Below are 21288 nucleotides of genomic sequence, written 5' to 3'. Positions count from 1 at the left end.
GTATTTACTTGCGAGAAACCTCCATTTGAGTCTCCCTTCAGGGCAGCCCTTTCCATTTAATCCAACCTTAAACCTTTCATTACCTTTTTATCTCTGGATTTTCAGATTTTCCTTAACTCAAAGAGTGCACCGGGCTCTGCTTGAGCTTCTACTTTCTCTTCAGTACTCCAGGGTCTCAGTACCCTGGGGAATAGGCTTCGAATGATACTAAGACTCACCTTGTTTTGCCCACCTTGTGAGGAACACTGTTCTTTGTTGTTCTGTATCCCATGTCTTGAAATATCATTTCATGTTGGCCAGTAGCTTTTTGTTGTTGTTGTTGCTGTTATTTCAAGCTAGAGGGTAAGTCTGGTCCTTCTTAGTCCACCTTGGACAGAAAGAAAAGTCTATAACTCAATTTCATTCAAAGTGTATTCCTAAGCTTTGTTCATTTAAAGTGCCTAAAAGAATACCTTCCTAGTAACAATATGCTGTGTCATGCCCAGATTTTTGTTTCCACTATAAATTTCCTCTTTTAAAAATTTAAGTGGTTTGCTACAATGGTTTATTCTGGGTTTTGGAAAAAAAATAAGGATATTTTGGGACTTTTTTGGGTGAGGAAATAAGTATTCAATGACTAATAAAGATGTGTCAGATTGAAGGAGGTTTCATAGGCTAAATCTCTGTTGGAGGAGATCATTATAAAAAATTCTATTATGAAAAAATGGAAATGAGGAGTAATACCCAATTTTAAGAAGAAACAATAGCTTTTTTCTAATTGATGATAGAAAACTTTTCTTTTATGGAAAAATGCTTACTAATAAATATGGGAAATGATACAATTGGGGGAAAATTCACCATTTTGCAATTCCATAATGAAATTACTGAGTGTGGTAATGGCTATCAAATGTACTAAAACCTATTAGATGAAATGTTAACTAAGAATGATTATTCAAACAGAGGCAAACAATTAACTTTCTAATTGGAGGATTAGAAAACAAAAAATATTGCAATGGAAAGACTTGGTGTTTAGCTCTTCATCAAGGGCTCAAAAGTGGCATAATTTTATATGCCACCCTAATACAGTATGAAGTGCACAGTACCCCATATAAAGTATTTTATTGAACATATTTAACTTGCAGCTAATTATTCTTTAAACAAAACTTGTAATTTCTAGGATTATAGGAGACAAAAGAAACAAGATAGTTGGGTGTGGTGCCACACACTTGCCACCCCAGCACTTTGGGAGGCTGAGGCAGGAGGATGGCAAGTTTGAGCCCAGCCTGGCCAAATTAGCAAGACCTTGTGTCAAAATGAAAAATAAAAAGTAGGATAAGGATGTAGCTCAGTGTGAAGGTCATGGGTTCAATCTCTATTTCTGCAAAAAAGATGAGAAACGAGACAAGATTGATGACATCCAGATGGAAACAATAAGTCAAGCAAATTGAGACTGTTGGAGTTCTATGGGATGACTGGCTCAGTCTCTTCAAAAATTCAATGTTATTAAAAAAAAATATTGAGACAATTTTCAATTAAGAAACACTAAAAATATGCAACAGCCAAATATACTTTAATTGGAATGTTTTAACAAAAAAAAAGGCTAAGTAAGATACTTTGTAGACAACTGGGAGCTATTTAAATATGTGCTGATATTATGTTATCCTAGGGGTTTATATTTCATTTTCTTTAGGGCAAATGATAATATTGTGATAACACAGGGAAATGACTTAAGAAAGAAGTATAGGAAAAGAAAAGAAAGAAGTGTAGGACTATCTTCATGTTGGAGAAGCTTATTATGTCTGCAACTTACTCTGAAAGGGCAAAATCTTAATAGTTCCACCTAGATCTTCAATATCTGCATTACATTTTACTATTCATTCAACCTTTTATATGCATTTAACATTTTTCATAATACAATGGTGCAGAAAATAACAATTTTACTAAACATTTTGGCACCTAGAAAATTGTCCTAAAGAATTACAATTATGGCAAAAATTTAAATCATTAGAATGTTGATGAAATAACTTAAATGTTCAATATATATATAAATTAGTAGTATTATCAAAAGCAAAACATTGTATTTTTGGCAGATTCATTCTCAGATTTACATAGAACAAGAGAAAGCATAGCCAATTCATTTCAGAAAAAGAAGAAAAGTCTTGTGGTTCAAGATTTTAAAATTATTTTAAAGATAAGTATGATATAGAGACAAAGTGTTTACTGATATAACAAAACAGGATGCTCACAACAGAGTATGTACATATGATATTTTATATATGAGATAAGTAACATGAAAATTTCTGGGGAAAGGAGAAACTAATACATGGAGCAGGGTCAATTGATCATATTATAGGAGAAAAATGAAATTGGAGCCCTCCACTTACACGAATCAATTCCAGAGAGATTAAGAGCCCAAAGTTTGCCAATTGTTATGAGGGAAAGAAAGAGAAATGCCAATAGCTGAAGGAAAATTTTAGGCTGGTAGACTTGTTTTTTACTTTAACAATAGAAGATACTTGAGCTTCAGAAAAGGACCTCGTAGAGAGGGAGACATCAAAAGGAGTTGGAACAGTATCCTTAAGAAAGCACAGAGTACTGAGAAAATATCAAAGTGGCTGACAGGGTATGTGCTAGGTAATTGTTAAATGAAAGATTAACAAATGATACTGTCCTTGGTTTAACTCCTGGGTTGATAGTTTGAAATTGCTTATTGTAGGTATCTTTGTTGCTTGTAATTAGAACCCTTATGTAATGATTGCTTCTCAGAGGTGTCTTCCAGATACAGCTGGTCTTTAAGTTTTGAGTCTCTAATGACTCTAATGCTATCTCATTTTCCTTATACTAGAAAGGTTCATTGACTAGATCAATAACAACACCTTAGCCCAAGTGATACAAGCAGCAACACCATTGCATCAAGTACATCTTTGAAAATGACATTTTGTGGTAGTTAGTAATCTATCACCTTTAGCTGTGTGAATTAAATCAAGATCGAGGACCAACCCAACATATAGTGAATAAACTCTTCAATATAACAATTTTACCCTTTGGGATGGGGAGTTAGAAAGGGTTGGGGAGGGAGGGAGAGATGGAAAGAAGGATAGGGGAAGGTTAGCAGTGAGGCCAGAGGACACGGGGAGAAGGAAAAGGAGAATAATAGGAAAATAAAGAAGAACTCCAAATGAGGACCAAAACAGGGACAAAAAGGGAAGACGAACAATGTGGGAGAACAAGAGAGTGAGTGTAAGAGAGAGAGAAAGGGAAGAGAAAATAAAGAAGAAAAGAAAAGAAAAAAAGGAGAGAAAACCAAATATTTGTAAAGAGTAGGAAAAAAATTAAAGATAAGAAGAGCAAAAGAAAAGAGAAAAAAAAAACACCAAACTAATAATACTAATTTTGGGAATAAAAAAAAAAATGAAGATGAAGGGCCTCTTTCAGGGTATGTCTCTGCTGTCACAATAGACAATGTGGGTAGTAGTGTGCAGATACAAATCAATGAGTCTCAGCAAGCTAGTCACAGACCCATAAGATTCAGGCAGATTTCTAGCTGCAAGTCCCAAGTTGAGCTCCCTGTCCTCCTGTAGGGTTGAACTCTGCAGAGTTGTATTGCAGGTTCCAGTTGCCCTTCCCTTGAAGATAGTCCCGGTCCTGATGGGAGGTGACGATGACTCCAACTTACCCAGTACAGTGGTCTGGTGGTCCTGTGTCCTCTGCATCTTTGTAGTGTGGAACCAGGTGGCTGTACAGAGGAGCGGGGGTGGGGGGTGTCCAGTGGATTGCCGGGGTGCGGGCTAATTGGGCATGTTCCGCCCAACTTGCGACCTTGGAGGCCTGCTGAAAGATTAACAAATGAAAAAGAAAGGATTAGCTTAGGTGGAATATGAAGAAATTGGTTCACAAAGGAGGTGTTCACTCCCTGTCCCTGTCCCCCCAACCCCACCCTTTCATTGACAGGTGTGAGAGTGAAGTTAATAAGTGTACCAAGTGTACCATTGGTAAGTGTGCTTGTCTTTCTGACTTTTGCCTTCAGGCTCGAGAAACAGGTGGTAAACCAAAGGGGCAGAAACCTGTGGCTAAACATCAAACATGAACTCCTCAAACTCAAAGAGTGTGGGGATTTGACCATAGCTATAAGAAAATATGTACTAGAAAGAAAGTTGTTTAAGAGAGAATTCCCGAATGAAGATCATTCTCTTCTTTAATTGTTGTTGATACAATTGTTTTTCTAAATCTTGAAGCTTGGGAATCTTATGAGGTAAACAATGTCATAGGCGGCAACAGCCAGCTGCAGAGGAGCCTAATTCTTCCAAAGCAAAACTGTGTGCATTCACATTCCGTGTAGCCTACTGTGAAACCTTGTTTAGGTTGCTTGGTTTCTGAAGCTTTGGCTTCTACTTCAATAATGTGAGGATTCTATTAGTTCAGTTAGTTCAGATTCTTTGGATGCAAGTAATAGAAACTGATTCTGGATCATTTGGGAACAAGAACTCATAGGGAGAGGATGGCATAGTCCATGAATCAGAGGGAAAGTCACAGATCTGGGCTCAGGAAGAGCAGAAACTAGGGTAGGCCGAGAAATTCAAGAAGCAGGGAAGGATAGCATTCTGACCTCTGGATGTATAATTTTCAGAAGTTTTCACCTTTTATTAATGTACTCAAGATTCAAGTTCCAGAAAGTTTATTAATCAACCTAATATGAATTCTTTACATCTTCATCCATCAAGCTGGGACTGAGTACTGTTAGGAGCAGGATGTAGGGTAGTTGCTACATGAAAACACATCAAATGTACATATGCTCCATGCCTATGGCTATCGTATCCATACACTTATTTCTATACTTAAACCTTCAATAATGCTTTGGCCTAACATAATATTCCAGAAACACACCTTCATCTTCTCTCCAAAGATGACTGACCCCAAACTGTGTCCATTTACAAGGTTAGAATTTCTGAGAAATGTATTTATTCTTTAACTCTATTGTCAACTTGACTCAGGAGTATGCTGTCTATGGGTCACACAAAACCTCACAACAACAACAAAAAATTCACGGTTTTCTGTTATTGAGCAATGCGTTCACATGAGTTGTAATCTTCTTATATCTCAGAGGACCCCAATGGATAGATATGGAAAATGAGCTCTGCAAGGGTCTGATTCCAGGCTTGTCCACTCCAAAGCTACCTGCTTTTTTTTTTTTTTTACTGACTGGAGGATTAGAACAATATAAAATAAATGGTCTTGTCCAAGAACTTTTAAGAAATCAAAGATTTAAGGCATGAAAATAGAGGCACCAGGAGAGTTTTATGTCATGGAAAGCTGAGATGAAAGGTTTGTGGTTGTAGGGATATGGATAGAGGATGAGAGATATACTTATTTAATAGAGAGAGGAGGATGAGCAGGATTTACCTATTTTAAAGAGTTTTTCCAGAATTTAACACCTTATACTCATTCACAATTATTCTTTCAACCATCTTTATCCCAATAGATAGTTGTTTAGTTTGTTTTATTAGTAAAGGTTTTGATTAGGCTGCATGATTACCCAATTCCTCATTTTATTTTAAACTTTGCTACCTATAAAGTAAAAGTCCCATTCAATAGAGGTAGAATGTATTGACATGTACTCTTTCAAGAAAAAAGTTAGATTTTTACTTTATATCAAAAGGCAAAACAAATTCTAAATTCATTAAAAAGTTAATGTATTTTAAAAGTCAGAACCATTAAAAAAACTTGGAAGGAAATACAGGAAAAATATGAGAATAGGGGAAGTTGTTTAGAGCCTAGAAGCAATGAAATGCCTCTGAGGGTTAGGACATAAGAAGTCCCACGTGTTGCTCAGGCCTTTGTGATCTGAGTGGGTAGCAATAGAAGTATTCAGGGCCTGGTGCTGAATGTACTCTCCAAAATACTGAATTCTCTTTAAAATCTTCTGAGAACGTGCTCCTTACCACTACTTCTTTCTACCCAGCAAAGAACAGTGCCAGACTTTCTATTCTGCTAAGATTTATTCCCAATTTAAAACTTGGAAACAGCACACAGGCATAATTATTTTGGTCAATCAAGGAGAAAGCTTACTCGGTTTCAAAACAAGTCATGCAAGGAAAGATTTAAGGAATTTTATTTTAGCCTGAAGATGTGAAATTTAAACTTCCACTAAAGGATACTTGGAGAAAATGTTTAGAGAAAGTCATGGTGTTGGATAAACTCTTTCTGAGTGACTTGCTCTGACGTCAGGGATGCGGTAGGGGTTAAGGAGAGCCTCGCTTTTGGCACATTATAGGTTCTCACAGTCTCAAATAACAAGCTGGTCACAGTCAGATTTTATTTTCCTTGAAGTGTTTAGATTGCATTCCATAGTTGGCTTGGTAGCTATTTTTCAACTTACACTTTAAAAATATATCTGTGGGTAAGCGCAAGCGGCCACAGGGAACGTTATTTCTTTGTTTTTAGGTTTTTGGTCAGAATACTTGGAACAAGATGAATTCCAAGAGAAACAAATTAGGATCTAAGCTAATGACTATAGTCACTGCGACAGAATTCAAATCCTTATATGTCATCTCTGACTATAATTTTTAAATAAGTGATCATATGGTGTCACACAGTGTGAGAGCTTCTGCCAAGCAAAGCAAAACTAAGGAAGAATGTCACAGTGAGGCATTTGGATGATCTTTAGCAATAAAGGGTGAACTTTAAGCAGAAAAGTCATAGTTAGTAGAATCCAAATAATACCAGTAAATCAATATATTCTGTCACATGCCTGACCCATTCATCTTCAAGTAAAATGAATTTCAACTTATTTATGGACATAGCCTGAAATTGGAATAAAAAACTAAAATATAATGTACCAACTACATTACTGAGGGAAGAGCTTCAGAAAAATCTCAAAGCTACATACACAAATAGATAACCTCACTGAAAAAATGAACACAGCAGAATTGAAAAAAATGGTAGATGGTTATATTAGAAATTTATTTTCTAACGCAAAAGAGTTTAACTGATTTCCCATTCATCCTATTATGCAGGAAGAAATTTGGATTACAGAAATCATTTATGGATTACATTAGATGAAAAATTTAGTCAACATTTCATATATCAAAAGAGCACTTATAAATACTAGGAAAGGAATAGAAACCTTAATGAGGTACTGTATCAACATGTTTAAACACTGGGATTGGGGTCCCTCAGGATACTGAAAAATATATAGCAAAACAAGAATGACTTGAATAATGAGAGATTCAACTCTGCCTCATTAAGCCATAATTCAGGAAGGATGTGAATAATTATGCACAAATGTTTTAAAGTTTTGAATGTCTGAAGGAGAAAGATTGTGTTCTTTTATAGCAATACATTCAAGCTAATTATTAGGTTAAACTTTCTGACAGCATTATTCTTTTATGTGGGAACAAACTTCTCCTGGAGTGGAAACATGGGCAAAGTTAAGCCACACATCAGCTAAGTGAAACTTGAGCCATGATAGGATAGACATACAGTGTGGAACACAACATCTAACTACAAATATGTGACTGTTATGGTTTAGATCTAAAATGGCTCCCCAAAATCTCAAGTGTTCAGATGCGGAGCTTTTGGAAGGTGATCATGAGGACCTTAACTTTGTTGGTGGATTAATCCCTTAATGAAATCATGATTTGAAGGTAATAGAAATTTAGGAGGTGGGGTCTAGGTGAAAGTAGTAGGTCATGGAGGCAGACCTTGGGACTACATCTGGTCCCTGATGCCTTTCTTTCTGGCCTTTTCTCTTTCACTTTACTTCCTGGTTTCCATGTGGTGAGCTTTGTCTGCTATGCCTTTCTGCCATGATGTTTCTACCTCTCCACAGATTTAAGGCAATGGACCCAGCAACTACGGACTGAAATCTCTCAAACTGTGAGATCAAATAAATCTTTCCTCCTCCACATTGTTTTTCTCAGGTATTTGATCACAGTGATGAAAACTAACGCAGTGACTATAAAACCTGAGTTTATTGTTAGGCTGATTTTCCTATGAGCCACTGAGGTTATTAAGCTTAGGAGAAAGGAAAGTAATTGCACCATGTCTTCTGTACCTGAGGCCACAGGAGGGAGTGGGATCTTCCCTGACTCATTGTGGGAAAGTCCTCAACAGAGGCACGAGCCAGCAGTGAATGTGGGTTAATGTCGAAGGGATCCATAGGCAAGAATAGTTTTTTTTAAGGGCTAAGGCTTTGGGCTGTTTTGTGCTTTGGTGGCCACTTCATTTGGTACCTGCATCTTTGAATTTCATGGGGCTAATGATTGTCTTTTGTTAGTACCTTATTTTTAGATTTGTTGGGTAGTACTTCTAAGTAGTAGTAGATAGAATTCTGAGTGTTTCTGGACCTTATTTGTCCCTAGCGGTAATAAAAAGGCGTCCAATCACAGTCTTTAGAGTAACTCAGATTTTGCATCTGCTCATATATTTTAGCATATTTTATTTCTTTTTATTATTTATGTACAAGAATCTTAGGTATTGCTTAACTTAGTATGATATTATTCTTACCTTTTCTTGGCATCTTTAAGAGGATAGTTTGTTCATTCCTTTTCTATACTGTTCAAGCCCTACTATAAAGGATCTCTATAACAATCTCATATGATTTCTTATAATATTCCCCTTATCTAACAGCTTTAAGCATGGTAATCAGATAAAAAATAGCCTAGGTTTACAACAATATCCAGAGTAAGATCCATCTATACAAAGAGTAACAAGCATATTAAGAATGTAGGCAAATAGGTGACATGTAGTCTTGTATGAAGAGAAATATACTAGTAATGTGCAGATGAGTAAATGACTATTAAATTATCTATGTACATTTAAATCAACAAATACTTATTCTTCACTCATGTATGCAAGTCACTAGGGCTAGATAATTCAGAGTATATAAAGAAGAATGAAAGACAAATCTAGACATTAAAGAACACAAATTTCATGGGAGGGCAAATGCACACATGACATTTTTTATGTTAATTAGGAAGGGATATGATGCTATTTTATCAGATTGTGGTTAAAAAAAAGATACAGCAACAATGGACAATTGAGACTTTTGAAGTCAACTTGACACCTCTGGCTTATATAGCAGTAGTCTTAGTATAGAAATAAGACTGTAGTTTTAAGTGAAAATTAATAACCTTTATTAAATAGTCTTATAGTATTCTTTAGCAGGTCTCACTTTCTCCTTTTATTTCTTTTTTTTTTTTTTGAGTAGGGTTCCTTTGTTTTTTTGCTTTTGTTTTTTTTCCCCATTAACTTTATTGGTACATTTTAGGTATAAAATACATTTACATTCATCATTGGGATCTTGTACCATTACATGAGTCCCTTGGTTCTTATTTTTTTGTCCCCTTCCCTTGCCCTCCCTTTACCCCCTCCACCCTTCCCTATTTGCAAAGACCTTGTTTCCATTTTTTTCCTCTTCTCATATTTTTTCCCTTTCCTTTTTTCCCTTCCCCTACCCCTCCCAATTCCCCTGCTCTTTTAGACCTTTTCTTCCTGTTACACAATATCAGTTATACATTTTTTAAATTAAAATATTAAGATCTAGGAGACATTACCACAGATTTTACAGAATTTAAAAGGATATAGAAAGCATATTTCAAAAATCTTTTTTGAAATAAATTTGACAACTTCTAAGAAGTACCTTGGAAGACAAATTAATGAAACTAACTCTGGAGGAAATATAAAATTTGAATAGCACCTATTAAAAGAAAGTACATTCCTAGCTTGAAAACCTACCTATATGACAACAGCAGGCTCATAAACATTTTAACTGATAAATTATATCAAACAATTAAAGTAGAAAAAAGAAGGAACACTTCTCCCCTCATTTTAGGAAATCAACATTGTGCTAATCCTAAAACTGGATAAAGATAATAGAAGAAAAAAGTATGAACATAGATAGAAATTTGTTTAACAAAACAAACTCTTAGAAGTCAGATCTGGCAGGATGTAGAAAGTGGTTTTGTTATAGGGATGGCAGTGTTGGTTCAGCATTGGAAAGTCTACCTCCAAAAGTCATCATTTTAACAGAGGAAAGAAAAAAGCCATATGATCCTGTCACTAGTTGGAGAAAGAGTATTGGACTAAATTCTACAGTTGTTCATGGTAAAAGCTATCAGGAGACTAGAAGTAGAACAGAACCTTCTCAACAGATCAAAGACATGTACTCCATACTTCCAACAAAAACTTCTTCTATGAATGGAGAAGATACAATGCTTTCTCCCTAAAGTGGGGAACAAGGGCATATATGCCTACTCTTCATCTGTCCATTAGACTTTGAAACATAGGTATAAACCAAAATAGTCTGGCAATAAAATGACACAACTAGGATAGGATTGGCATGGCAGAAGCAAAATCTTTATATGTAGATGAAATGATCATCTACAGAGAAAATACTAAGAAATCTCTAGGAGTCCCTAGAACTTGTACTTGAATTTAGCAGGATTAGAAAACACAAGGTATATATAAAAATTCAGGTCTGTGTATACTTGCTATAAATGAAGAACTGGATATTGAAATTTTAAGTTATGTAGGTGTACAAAGGACCCAGAAAAGCCAAAAAAAAAACCAAAAACAGTGTTGGAAGACGTTTAGCACCCAATTTTAAGACTTCTTCTAAAGCTACAATAATCAAGGCAGTGTTGGTGTAAGGAAAGACATATAGATCATTTGACTAAAACTGAGAATCTAGAAATAGAACCACACATATATGGTCCACTGAGTTTTGAAAGATTATTTAAGATTAGCATTTTATAGAATATAAACTCGATTCAAGAACCGAGGAAGAGACAGAGTCTTCAGCAAATGGCACTAGAACACCTGGTATCCGTATATAAAAAATTAACCTCAACCCTTTTTTCCATACATGAAAATAACTTGAAGGGATCTATGAACCTAAATAAGAAAGTCTAAAAGTATAAAACTTTAAGAAGAAATTATAAGGGAAAATATTTGTGAATTTGGGGTAGGCAAGAACTACCTAGGATACAAAAACCATGATATATAAAAGAAAAAAAATTGATGAGATTCCATCAAAATTTAGAACTTTAAATGACATCATTAAAATGAAAAGTAGTCCTTAAACAGACCATATTTACAATCCATATAACCTATGAGCAGAATATATAAAGAATTCTTACAGCTCATTAATAGACAACCCAATTAAAATGTAGACATAAGATGATAAGTAGCCAATATAGCACAAGGAATGGTGTGCAATTCTAGAATCAGAAAAATACTAATCAGTACAATAATAAAATTGAATTATACACTCATTAGGGAGATGAAGTCAAAAGTTTTAAAAGCCTTGTCATGACTTTTTCTTTTTGTTGGATTCTCCCCCTTTGCGTTCAATTTGTTATGCCGAGTGGATTCACTCTGCTGGGTTTCCTGGGGTTGTGATCCTCATTGTCTTTTCCTAGGGTATTGTCTAAAATGTTTTGGAGTGCTGGTTTGGTATTCATGAAGTTCCTGAGGTGCTCTTTATCATGAAAGCATCTTATTTCTCCAACAATTTTGAAAGATAGTTTTGCAGGGTACCTCAATCTGGGTTGGAGGCTGTTTTCCTTTAGGGCTTGAAACACATCACTCCAAGCTCTTCTTGCCTTGAGGGTTTCCATTGAGAAGTCTGCTGTGATTCTGATGGACTTTCCTTTGTATGTGATTTGTTTCTTTTCTGTCACTGATTGTAGAATATTTTGTTGTTCTGTTGGATTTCTGGAATCCTAACTACTATATGCCTATGTGTAGGTATTTTTTGATTAAAGTTAGTGGGAGTCCTATATGCCTCACTTATCTGTATGTCAAGTTCTTTTCCCCTCCTTGGGAAGTTTTCTGCCATCACTTCTGTGAACAGTTTTCTTAGGTCATCTGCACTCTCTCCTATTTCTTCATTGACTCCAATCAGTCTTATGTTATTCTTCTTTGCATCATCTAGCAGCTGCTGGATTGATTTCTTGTGTTCCTTTACAATTTTAAACCAATTTTTCTTTTCCTGGTCACTAATTGCAATGTTTTCTTCTATATCTGAAATTCTATCCTCACATTGGTTCATTCTGCTGCACAGACTTTTGATAGAGTTTTAATCTCTTGGAAATCTGTTTGTATCTGTTTTATGGATTCCATTTGTTTCCTATGTTGGGATTCCATCATGTTCCTCAGATCCTCTATTTTTTATCTGTGTCCTCTCTAGATTTATTAATCATGTCTTGCACCATGAGCAAAATATTTGCTGTTATCTGAGTAATTATTTCTGATTTCATTTTTCCCAGATCCTCTTTTGTTGCCAGTTCAGAGAGTCCAGGTGGTTGAGTATCAGAGTGTTCCATCTCGTTTCCCTTTGGGGTTGCTGTAGGTGATCTGGAAGTCTGTTTTTGAGGCTTGTTTATGTGTCTTCTCATTTCCACGGGGTGCGGGGTGGGGGGGTACTTCTGGCGCCCACGCAGCTCACCTTCTGTGCCCTAGGAGCTTGGGATGGCAGCAGGGGAGCTTCCTTCTGGGTGCTGGAACCCACTGAGCTTCTCTGCCCTTGGAGCCTGGGATGGATGCGGGGAACTTCCTTCCGGGTGCTGGGACCAGCTGAGCTTCACTGCCCTAGGAGCCTGGGATGGAGGCGGGGGAGCTTCCTTCTGGGTGCTGGGACCGGCTCACCTTCTTGGCCCTAGGAGCCTGGGATGTCAGCCTCTCCTTTTATTTCTTTACACTTTTAATCTTCTGATTTTTCCATCACATTTATTAGAATGGACCATTTTTAATTTTTCGCAGTTCTAGTCTTGTATCTTCCACAGACCCCGGAGAATATATATTGCACCACCATATTCTGTTTTAATATGTCCTAAGCAGATTTTATCTTAATGCCAGATGGTATCCATTCTTCCAAATATCATGACTCTACACTTCACAGAATTTTTGAGGTGTCGCCACTCAAGTTTCACATCCTTTTGTTTTTTATTCCCTTCTCTTTTTTATTTTATGTATCTGGCTACCAGTAAGTATTAATTACTTCATTTATTCAACAAAATATCACTCCTTCCCCAGTTACCATCAACTTCACTTTGATTATGGCAAATGCCTTTTCTTCTATGTATCTATAACTAATTTTCCATATATCATCCAGTGTAATATTTTTAAAATAGTAACAATATCACAGCTCTGCCCAATGTTCAATGACCTCCAATCATGTTTAGAAAAATTATTTCATCTTTTAAGGACTTAGTGATGCAGCTCTTGTGCTATGGTTTCGATGTTTATCTCCTCTAAAACTCACATTGAAATTTAACTGTCATTTTCACAGTATTTAGAAGAGAAACTTTTAAGAGGTGATTAGTCCCTAAAGGCTCTGACTTTAGGAATGGATTAATGATCTTACTGTGACAATAGTTTGTTATAAAGGGAAACATTTGTCCCATCCTATGCTTTCTCTCCTCTTTGTCCTACTACCAAGGAAAATTCAGCAAGACCCTCCCAGGGACTGACCCCTTGATCCTTGATTTTGGACTTCTTGGCCTCCAGAATTGTGAAAATAAATTTCTGTTCATTATAAATTACCCATTCTGTGATATGGTTACAGCAGCTCAAAGAGTACAAAGACACCCCTGTTGTGCCTTCAGTTCCATGTCATACTACTTCCTCACTGCCTTCAGTCTATATTGGCTTTCTGTTCTACCACCACACTACACTTGTTACCTCTTGAGATCTTTGCTAGATTTGTTACTGCTCAGGGTCTTTGCATTAACTCTTCGTTCTTGCTGTCATGTGATTGTGGCTTGCCCAGATCCTTAGTTGGCTGTCTTCTTCTGTCGTTCAGGTCTCAGCTGACATGTCTTTCAAGTGTCCAGAGAAGGCTTCCTCAACATTCTCCTTCCTGTAGTTTTTAGATAGCAATGGCCCTTCATAGCTTTCATCACTATCTGACATATTCTTTGTTCTTATGAGCTCCATGAGTGCCTGGCACAGTTTCATATCTGTCTACTGTATTTACTACCATCATAGTTATTAGAATGAGCCAATTTTCTTAGTTTTTGTTAGTTCCAGTCTTGTATCATCCACAGACTCCTGGGAATATATATTTCATCATTACTTCTGCCTTAATATGTCCCAAGCAGAATTCGATCTCTAATAGCATCACTGATGTGGCTATTTATCTTCTACCTATTTATGTAATGTTATATTTACCATATATATATTATATTCTTAAGTACCTAGAGCAAGCATCTACACAGAGCAAGCATAACTATACACGAGAGGTACAGAAGTGAATATGACAGCATGTCATTCCTGGAAATGTATTTGTTATTCATTTAAGCATTCTTGCCTGATCCATATGCTGATGGATCATTATTCCTTCTCAGATTTCTTTCTATGATTCTAACAGGCATTTATTCTGGATTTATATCTTCTCCCTTAGGAAACACATCATTGGTGTTTTGTCATATCCATCAGGTAATTGTTCTGTCTCTTCATTAGCTTTATGGAGATCAGATGCCATCCTTTGGTTTCACTTTTGTAATTACCATCAGTGTTTAATTAGGAAACATTTTGTTTCAATTAGCAATAATGCTTTGGATAAACCTCACTGGCTATGATACTGTCACTGCACAAAGCTACTACTTCATTGATTATTGTTTTATGCATTGTAGTCTTGATTTAACTAGAAAATTAATGCTCAGTATTATATTTATCTAAATTCACCTTATGCTCAACACAGATCAGGTATATGATAAATTCATGTCATTTGTTTTCTAGTATTATCTTTCTATGATGATTCTGGTCTCTACAAGGGGTGACACAAAAATATGAGGAATGGTTAAATTAAAAAAATTATTATAGACACATTGTCAAGAATGATGGGATAAGTGTGTTCAAAGTGAGGGGTAGTATTTTGAGTGGAATTAATGGCAATGTGTCTTTTACTGTAATAATTTTTTATATGATCCAAAGTTTATGATAATTTCTGTCAAATGAAATCATTATGGTGTGTCCTTATCCACCTTATTCACTGGATCTAGCACCATACGACTTCTGGCTCTACCCCAAAGACAAAATGCCATGAAAGAGAAATGTTTTGAATTCATTCAAAACATTGAAGCAGCCAGGGCAGCACAACTAGGGACATTCATAAAAGGGGACTTCCAGAACTGCTTCAGAAAGTAGCAACTGCCAGGCGTGGGGATGGATGTCTGAAATCCCAGCACTTGGGAGGCTGAGGCAGGAGGATTACCATGAGTTCCAGGGCAGCCTCGGCTACATAGTGAGTTCAAAGTCACCCTGAACTGCATAGTGAGACCCTGTCTCAAAAAGGGGGGAGGGGTGCAGAACAATGGAATAAGTGTGTTCATAGTGAGGGGAAGTATTTTGAGGGGGATTAACCCATTTATGATGAAGATTGAATTTTTGCATGAAATTCTCATATATTACTTAGAAAAATTCAAGGAATAAGAATTTGAAAACTTTTCATTATATTCCATTGTTATGGGTATTCCAAAAATGGACTGAAGGGTATTGGCAATATGTCTTTTGCTGTAATATTTTTAAAAAATTTTAAACATTCACAAGATTTTTTGAACACTATAAACTATTGGGAAAAATGATTTTTTTTCTTAATCTGTTTTTTTAAATTTGAAAAAATAGAAAAGAAAAAGAAAATGTGCTATGGGGGAAGTCTTTATTTATAGGTTTTACCAAAACAAAATAAATAACTGATCAAAAGAAAAAAGGCTGATTAGTGCTGGGGATTTAGCTCAGTGGTTTCACCACCTGCTGTGCAAGCACAAGGACCTGAGTTCAATTCCCGGTACCAAAAAAGAAAAAAGGCTGGTTGTTTCATTTTACTTGGCAATGAACAAACTGAAGATACTACTTATGAAATTAAAAAATGACCTCCTGAAATTGTATTCCAAGTTAACTTTTTGCTTTAGGCATTTCTTTGGAGTAAAATAGCTGAAATTTAATCCTTTTCCATTTTAATGCCCTCTGAATAGCATAAATCCTACCTAAATTTTAATTCACTTCTTTAAGGAAACATTCTTTATGTCTCATTTCCTGAACTTGCTCTGCAGCCTACTATGGTGCTACTCTGTGTGCTGTTTTCAAAATTAATCTCATTGGAAATGGTGGAGGCCACTTGGACTGTGGAAACTTATTATCTCTGATAATATATTTTGATTATTAAAAAGAAGTCATATTGAAGATGATTTATCTAATATACTCAAATATACAATAAAATACATAATATGTTCAAAATGTTACACTAATTAACAAAGAAATCAATAACAATTGCCATATACTAAGGAAATGTTACATCTTAGGGAGAGGACTAAAAACTATATGCAGACTTCTTTCCTATGAGCAACAAGCCTATGGGGTAGTTCTCATCGTTCTTATTTGGTGTATGGGAAACTGAAGCTTGGGGAGCATAAGAAACATATTCAATAAGTGACAAGAAACAGAATTCCAATGGGGCTTATGGCTACAATGTCTCTGTTATTCATGGACAATGCTCCACGCCCTCATAGTGGGTAAGACAGTGAGGCTCAAGTTGGGGACAGTGTGGTCCTTTCATGGTCTCATGGACACTGTGGTCAAGCAGACTTGTATTCAGATTCTGCTCTGCCTTTACCATAATCAGTGGGAGCTAGAAGATTGGCTGACTTTATTGGCATTGGTAGAAGGTTGGCATGAAGTCCCCTAAAATGATTTCTAAAATCTTGTTTATAGTTTGGTGGAAAGAAAAATAGTATTTGGAATTACAAGGTCTAGGTATAAATCCTAGGTCCAAGAATCCCTTGGGCAAGTTGCTTAATGTGTTTGAACTTTAGTCTTCTTTGTATAGATTTGATAATCTTACCATTATCTTCCACCAGATGCTTCAGGCATTATGCTATATGAAACTGTATTGTGGTAGCAGTCTAAGTGGAAGTCCAAAATGACTGGCAAACTAAGGGAATGGTTCTACCACAAACTTATTTGCATGGATATTTTGGAATCTTCTGGTCTGAAGTGATGAGATGACCTCAACTTATATCTTTTTGTAGGGAAATCCAGAGTCTCCAAGAAGAAAACACATGCTCAGGGAAAAAGGACCAGGTAAAAGTTCTGTAAAAGTTAAGCTGAATTATCAACTCTATTTGTTTGAAAGCTTCCTAGGAGTTCAGTCAAGCACAAGCACACTTCTGGTATGTCTGGCTAGAGTTTGGGTAGAAATAGAGTTTGTTGTGTGTCACTCGAAATTCTCTCCCAACCTAATTTCTACTCGACTTAAGACCAAATCAAGTAGAGCATAAAAACTAAAAGAGTTGATCACTAGTCTCTTTGTAGAACTTTACAAGGAAAGGTTGCTCTAGAATCATTTGGACAGAGGGAAACACAAGGAAAGCATCTTCTTTACTTTGTCACAATTCTTTATCATATCACAGTTTTTGAGGCTTTGCTCTTCTACGAAATTGTGACAAAAGCCTGGGAGTACTAGTGACATCTGCAAAAAGAGTGGCTTTTTGGGGAAAGAATGCAGATTTCAGCAGAAGACCTGGCTGTTCTGCAGGGCCATTAGCACTCAGTGGATGTGACTCCACACAGAGTAGGCCTGGTTGGGCTGTGCTGATACCCAGCAGAAAAGGACTAGCTAATGTGCACATTTGCAACATTCTCTGGGGACAGTAAAAACTTCTAAGAGGCATTTTAGAAGTGTCTGATGTCCTATGAAAGCAGGCAGGAACAAAAGATAAAATCCTGTGGATTCTGATCAACATATGCTGAGGGACCTGTTAAGATTGGGTAATAATGCATTAGAAAAATTATTCTGTAAAGAGTTTTCCTCAATTTTCTCCTACTCTTGATTCCCCACTCCACTGCAGGTTATTTTGGGTCTCAGAATAATAATCACAGTAGCCTGGTCTCAATCTGTCTTTCAGAGTTTAGGTCATTTGGTTTTGTGTGGAAAATCAATGGTTTTGACTAGAAATTGTTACATCAAAACTAATCTAGGACCTCTCTCATGTTCCTAACAGTATAGGATAAAGAAATAAGACATGTGTGTCCCTCTTGCAATTTTTCAGGTTTCTGTTAATGATCTTCCATGGGTAATTACTTGAATATTTGCCTTCTCAAGAAAATAATAGTAATATAGCCCAATTCTTAGCAGACAAGAGGTGAAATTCTGTATTGGGAAAGATGTCTGGAGATACAGATCTGTTACAAGTTATGGTCAGTTGACATCAAATCCCAATGAGCTTTTTTTTTTTCCAGAAACTGAGCAAGTCATTCTAAAATTTATATGTAAATTAAAAGGTTCTAAATAGCTAAAATAATTCTGATTAAAAGTAATAAATGGATAAATCACGCTACCACCAATAGGAAACTTAATTTATAGTACGGTCATATTTTCAGACTGTTAGATTCATTAGACAATAAAGAAACTCACCCACATTAGGCCCATTGATTTTTGACAATAGTACAAATGCAATTCAATGAAGGAAAGAATAATATTTTCAATAAATAGTGCGATTGGAATCCATATGCAAAAAGAATGAGATTCATCTTTAATCTCATACCTTTTACATAAGTGAAGTCCCAATTAGATCATAGATCATGTAAAAAGTAAAACTATAAAACTTTTCAGAAGACAATTTTAATGATCCAGGAATTCTCAGGCATTACCCCCAAATACATGATCTATTAAAGACAAAAATTGATATATTGTTCTTCATCAAAATTTAAAACGTATGTTCTACAAAAGACAGGTTAAGGCAATGAAAAGACAGACTGGTAAGAAATATCTACAAATCACTTTTTTGAGGAAGGGGTTGTATCCAGAATATATAATAAACCCTCAAAACTCAATAGTCGGAACATAAATAACCCAGTTTTAATATGGAAAAAGATTTGCATGGATACTTTCACAAAGATACTATACTAATGCAAATAAACACATGAAAATATGTTCAACATCCTTTGCCATGGGATAAATGCAAATGAAATCTATGACAGACAACTCTATCTAGCTAGAATACAGTAACTGAATCTCTAAAGTATTGCTTCTGGGAATGCAAAATGGTATAACCACTCTGGAAAATAGTTCAGCAGTTATTATAAAATTAAACATCTATTTCAACCCTGTAATTCCACTCCTAGACATTTACAGAAATGAAAACATATGTATACAAAAAAACCAGAATGTGAATATTTTCAGAATCTCTATTCATAGTTGTCAAAAAGCTGGAAAAAATTATTTTTTAATAGGAAAATGGACAACCAAGCTGAGGTAAATTCACACAATGGTGAAAGGAATGAGCTATTGATATGTCATTGAATGAATATTAAAGGTATTATTCTGATTGAAAGAAGCTAGTGTTAAAATTTTACATACCATGATACTGATATTCTTTAAAGGTCTAAAGGGTTAGGGAAGTGGGAGGGGTAGAGGAAAGGAAAGAAGGGAAAAGAAACAATATGAGGAAAGGAAAAAATAGAAACAAAGTCTTTGTAAATAGGGAGGAGTGGAGGAGTTGAGGAGAGGGCAGAGGAATGAGGAAAAAATAAGGACCAAGATACATCATGTAAAGGTATAAGTTCCAATGATGAATGTAACTGTATTGTATACCTAAAATGCACCAATAAACTTAATGATAAAAAAACAAAGCTATAATGATGAGCAAATCAGTGGTTGCCAGAGGGTAGGGAAAGGGAGACTAGGGTGATTGCAAAGAAGTAGCATAAGAAGTTATTTGGGACAAGAAAACAATTCTGTATCCTATTTATAGGTGAGTACATGAATCCATATATGAGTTAATGCATAGAATTGTACGTGGAACAAGGTCAATTTAATTAAACCATCCTTAAGATCAGTACCTTCACAAGTCCTTGCTCTCTCTGTTCTAATATTCTGGTCCCTATTGACCTACTTCTCTAATTAATCTACAATGTCAACAAAAATTGTTCTCTGTTTCACGGAAATTTCCCCCCAAAGGCACTGATGATCTGTTCTCCTATCCATAGGTATGTCCCTAATAATTCTGCCTCACTCTGCTCTGTCATTTCTTGACTCCTATATCCAATATTGCTCCTCTTGGCACATATCCTAATGCTTAGATTATTCAAACAATGTTTCAGGTACATATATTGGTCTGTCATGACCAAAATTCTTTTTCCTCAAAAAGTATGCAGAGAGAGAACAAACCCAGACTTGCTGGAGCCAGAGTAATCAAAATGTTATGTTGAAAAAAGAGCCAATATTATTTCTATGAGCATGAGACTTTTGGGAGGATAGCTGAGGACAAAATACCAGTGTGCATGGAAATCTGATTGTCTACTAAATGACTAATCACAAAATTTCATTGAAGAATATTCATACACAAACTCACATGCACACACCCCTGCACTGAGCTCAGAGTTACCACTATCCATTGAGAGTGACTAGTTAGGATCAAACTTGGTGTTCTTTTTTGTTTGTTTTGTTTTGGGGTTGAACATACTCATAAAATTTCATTACATACCTCTTTTACGTAACCCCTTTTCTTTTAATTTAATTAAAAGTTTTCTCTGCCCTACTTTCCAATTAAATTATCTTGATAATTTTGATCATCTGGATTTTTGTGATCAAATTCTGGAGGGGGCCAGGATATTTTGACACTGGTGAAGTTTTGATATTGGCACTTATTTTACTCCAACCAATCCCTCTCCAGGAAAATTTGTCTCTATGGTGGAGGGGGGGGGGCTTTCATTCCACAGTAATTCAACAAATACTGATAAAATACTTACCATGTACCAGGTAAGAAGTTGTGTTACCATATGTTAGAAGTTGTGAGGAGTGCAATACATAAGACAGACACTGCCTTGCATTCACAGTGACCACAAACTAGTAATCATATGTAACAAAGGGGCCATTGTTTATAGGACTTGTGTATAGGATACATCAGCTATACATGTGTGCTGTAGAAGAGATACCTGACACAGTCAATGAAAGATAGAGAAGACTTCCTGGAGGAAATAATCCATGGCTGAGTTTTCAGAGTAAGTGTCACTTAGCTAGGTCTATTTGTTGCAAGCAATAGAAACAGAATTGGTTAAGTTAAGGCAAAAGAAAGTGAATGGGAGGATACCAGTAACTCTGAGATTAATAAAATGGTTGGGGCAAGGTCTAGGAAAGGAATCTGAATGTCCAGTAGCACAACTTGGTTCATAAGTATCAGTACTGCCAGGCTGGGACACTGAATTCTGTTATCACAGCCACAAAAGAAAATTGTAACCAGGTCCTGCTTCTGTTTGACAATACTGTAGTTTTATGCTGTAGGCATGGCTACCCCTTAGAAGGCAGGT

At 35.9% G+C, this 21288-nt stretch overlaps 1 long non-coding RNA gene across 1 annotated transcript; it reads right to left on the bottom strand.

The window, feature by feature from the left end:
- Positions 1-218: 218 nt before the first annotated feature.
- LOC110345850 (uncharacterized) lies at positions 219-20792 on the bottom strand. The gene is made up of 3 exons (XR_002389466.2): positions 20731-20792; positions 3656-3810; positions 219-367 (listed from the first exon to the last, which is right to left on the bottom strand). It is a non-coding gene; the product is annotated as an uncharacterized LOC110345850 (long non-coding RNA).
- Between the last annotated feature and the right edge of the window lie 496 nt (positions 20793-21288).

This window comes from Heterocephalus glaber, unplaced genomic scaffold (genome assembly GCF_053883595.1).
Source record: "Heterocephalus glaber isolate CG9 unplaced genomic scaffold, H.glaber_assembly_v1.0 deba00000738, whole genome shotgun sequence".
Lineage (NCBI taxonomy): Eukaryota > Metazoa > Chordata > Mammalia > Rodentia > Bathyergidae > Heterocephalus > Heterocephalus glaber.
Note: the sequence above shows the minus strand (reverse complement) of the source record. Positions and strands in the feature narration are given on the sequence as shown.